At 39.2% G+C, this 4,086-nt stretch overlaps 1 non-coding gene across 1 annotated transcript; it reads right to left on the bottom strand.

Moving 5' to 3' along the window:
* Positions 1-296: 296 nt before the first annotated feature.
* On the bottom strand, positions 297-403 carry LOC116873106. Its single transcript, XR_004383741.1, has one exon. It is a non-coding gene; the product is annotated as a U6 spliceosomal RNA (small nuclear RNA).
* Between the last annotated feature and the right edge of the window lie 3,683 nt (positions 404-4,086).

Raw genomic sequence — 4,086 nt, 5'->3', positions numbered from 1 at the left:
TATCTCCATACCCTAGTATAACCACCACCTAGATCAAGATCAGGTGGCTCCTGCATTCCAGAAGGTTCTCTCATGCCCCTTCCTTGTCAATATCACACCCCCAAAAGTAACCACTATCCTGATACCTACCACAAATTAGTTTTGACTACTTTTGAACTTAGCATAAAATAAGTAATTTCATTGTATTTGGATTCTTTTGCTCATCATTATCTGTGAGGTTCATCAATGGACAATGTATACCTTTCAAAATGTTAATTGAAACTTAATGCTAATGTTGAGATTGAAGACTTTTTTAAATTCATATGGAACACTTCACAGATTTGCATGTCATCCTTGCACAGGGGTCATGCTAATCTTCTCTGTATTGCTCCAATTTTACTATATATGCTGCTGAAGTGAGCACAAGTTCAAAGACATTTGATTTGCTCTAAACCAATGAAAAAACATGGGGCCCCTGGTTGGCTTAGTTGGTAGAATATGTGACTCTTGATCTCAGGGTTGTAAGTTCAAGCCCCATGTCAGGTTTAGAGATTACTTAAAACTTAAAAAAAAAAAATTTACAAAAATGAAAAATATAATTTTAAGTAGTATTTAATAATATACATTTAAATATTTAACAATAAAATATAATTTATATACTTCAAATTAATTTCTAGAGGTTACAGAAATTTCTAAGCCAAATTCCATAAAATATTTTATCACTTAGTCAACTTCTGAACACTTAGGTACTATTTATACTTTTATATCAAATATATATTTTTAGATCTTCCTTTTTTTGTTTAAAGAGTGAGAATACACATGCACAAGTTGGGGGAAGGGGTCAAGGGAGAGGGATAGAGAATCTTAAGCAGACTCCCTACTGAGCAGGGAGGCTGACATAGGGCTCAGTCTCACAACCCTGAGATCACAACCTGAGTGAAAACCAAGAGACGCTTAGCCAATGAGCCACCCAGGTGCCCCTTAAGCCTTTCATATCAGTAAAAGTACCAACTATACATTTTATGATAATGCACATTTTTCCTTTGAAAGGAACTATTTTTAAGACCATAAAAATTTTTCATTTTTTAAGATTATACAGAAATAAAAGGTGCAACTTCATGTGTAATTTTATGTAGTAGTATCTTTTAAAAGCCTGGTACTTTAATTCCTTAAAAAGTCTTACGTAAGAGATTTGAGAATGCATAATTATTTCCATCTGTATTATTGACAGAATTGTGGAACTCGTTAGTATAGAGCTGAGTATGTAATCCCAGCATACTCCCGTGACTCCATAAGGGTTGCCAGTAAAAACTGTGGAAAATGGTCTTGCAACATACAGTATTACACACAAATCAGAACATCATGAGTCACAAAATTCTATGCCAGAAGTTATGTGGAGGATATCTATAAACTTTGTATAATAAAAAAAAAAATGTACCTTTAGAACAGGACACTCATTCATTAACAACTAATGTTACACGGGAAGAAAAAGACCCAGAAAGAGGGAGGTAGGAAGTGACAGAGGTGTGTTCAAGTTAATGTTGTTACAAATTTCACTTAAGGAAAAAAAAACATTTAGGAACATGGAATATGGATAATTTTGCATAAATGCGATTGAAATGATACAGGCTTTGGAACCATATAGACTTGGTTTGAATCTTGGGTTTTGTTTTTTTTTTTTTTAAGATTATTCTTTATTTGACAGAGAGAGAGAGCAAGCACAAGCAGGTAGAGCAGCAGGCAGAGGCAGAGGGATTCCCCCTGCGCAAGGAGCCTGACATGGGATTCAATCCCAGGACCCTGGACCAAAGACAGGCGCCTAACCATGTGAGCCACCCAGAACCCCCAGGTTTATTACTTATTATCTTTCTGATTGTGGCAAGTTACTTAATCTCTGAGCTTACTTTAGTCACCTGAAAACTGAAGAACGATTACTCAGAACACTGTTGTTTATCTTACGCGAGAAAAGAAAAACATTCATACCAAGTACATATAACAACTTTTTCCTGGGGCACCTGGGTGGCTCAGTGGGTTAACCCTCTGCCTTCTGCCCAGGTCATGATCCCAGGGTCCTGGGATTGAGCCCCACATCGGGCTCTCTGCTCAGCGGGGAACCTGCTTCCCCCTCTCTCTCTGTCTGCCTCTCTGCCTACTTGTGATCTCTATCAAATTAATAAATAAAATCTTTAAAAAAAAAAAACTTTTTCTTCTCCTAATAATTATTACTGTATTAAAAGATAATCATTGCAACTTACCTTCCCAATACAACCTAGGGGATATATTCAGAACTGCTTGCAAACACCTATATTCTTTCCATTATGCAACTAGGTCTCACAATAAACTGACATCACCCGCTTAGGAAGATTACAGGTATTATGACTCAAATGTGGAAATCAACAGTCATAAAAAAAGTGATCTGAATTCAAGGGCTTCAGCAATGAGCACTCTCCAGTGATGCCTATGACACAGTGGTTCTTCGGGAAAAAAGCTCTGAACTGTCTGAAACAATAGAAGATGAAAGCAAGGCAGAGGAGGACTGTCGGCAGAGTCCTGGAATACTAATAGTATGAAAACCAGTAGAGTTACCCCGCCAGCAACGCACAAACGATTCTCACGCATACTAACCCTAATATGCAAAATGGGTTCTGGGATCAGGAGACTGTACAGGTTCAAAACCCAGACTTAATTTCTCATCTGTTAACATGGATAATGACTGTTATCACTACACAGAGTCATGATGAACACTTGATGAGCGTATCATGGAAAGGGTCTAATTTTGAACAGTATCAGAATACATTCCGCCCTTGATTCAAATGCCCCTTGCCTTCCAAGCAAGACCCCTGTTCTTGGTTCTCCTTCTCCTTCTCTGGTCATTCCTTACTCTCCAAAGCTGCACAAGCCCAGGGCACAACTCAAGGAGTCCTCGCAGAGAACAGCTGCTGAGACAGGCTTAGAGCCGAGAGGTCATGCAGTGCTGGAGTCTGGCCTTACCCATGTTAAGACCACAGGAAATGCATGCCCAGGAATAAAGACAATATTTGAGAAGTAAAACACAGGAATAAGGAACTCTAGAAATAAATATAAAACGGCAACAGACCACCCCAGCAAAGCCTTAAGATCAAGTTCTGATAGGTTCAAGTCGATTGGCAGTCATCTGTTTTTTAGAGGACCCTCTAAAATGCATCATCCACGATTTCTAGCCTATAATAAAAATTATTAGATAGGCAAAACAGGAGAAAGTGTCCAATAATCAAGATAAAGTAATCAATGAAAGCAAAAGTGAAAAAGGACTTCAAAATAACTGTGATAAATATGTAGATAAGAGAAAAAGATGCACGAGATAGGTAACATGGAATATTTGAACAGTTATGATCAATAAAAAAAGAATCAAATGGACATTTGCAACTGTAAAATCCAGTATCTGAAATTAGCAATTTATTAACTGGGTTTAAAAGCACACTCAATACCTTAATCCTACTTATCTAGAAGACAGAATTAATGAATGAAAAGGCAGGCCAAGAGAAAACATACAAACTGGGGGCACCTGGCTGGCTCAGTCAGTGACTCTTGATCTTGGGGTTGTAAGTTCAAGCCCCACATAGAGCTTACTTTAAAAAGTAAAATAAGGGCCCCTGGGTGGCATCCAACTCTTGAATTCAGCTCAGGTCATGATCTCAAGGTTATGAGATCAAGCCCTGCATGGGGCTCTGTCCTGGGCATGGAGCCTGCTTAAGAGTCTCTTTCTCCCTCTCCCGCTGCCCCATGCCCCTCTTAAAAAAAAAAAAAAAAAAAAAGTAAATAAAATTTAAAAAAATTTTTTTTTGTATTTTATTTATTTATTTGACAGAGAGAGCGAGAGATCACAAGTAGACAGAGAGGCAGAAAGAGAGAGGGGGGAAGCAGGCTCCCCACCGAGCAGAGAGTCCGATGCAGGGCTCGATTCCAGGATCCTGAGATCATGACCTGAGCCGAAGGCAGAGGCTTAACCCACTGAGCCACCAAGGCTCAGGTCATGGTCTCAGGGTCCTGGGATGGAGCCCACATCAGGCTCTCTGCGCAGCGGGGAGCCTGCTTCCTCTTCTCTCTCTGCCTGACTCTCTGCCTACT

This window comes from Lontra canadensis, unplaced genomic scaffold, assembly GCF_010015895.1.
Source record: "Lontra canadensis isolate GAN:19392208 unplaced genomic scaffold, GSC_riverotter_1.0 scaffold31, whole genome shotgun sequence".
Classification (NCBI taxonomy): domain Eukaryota; kingdom Metazoa; phylum Chordata; class Mammalia; order Carnivora; family Mustelidae; genus Lontra; species Lontra canadensis.
This window is presented reverse-complemented; position numbering and strand designations above follow the sequence as displayed.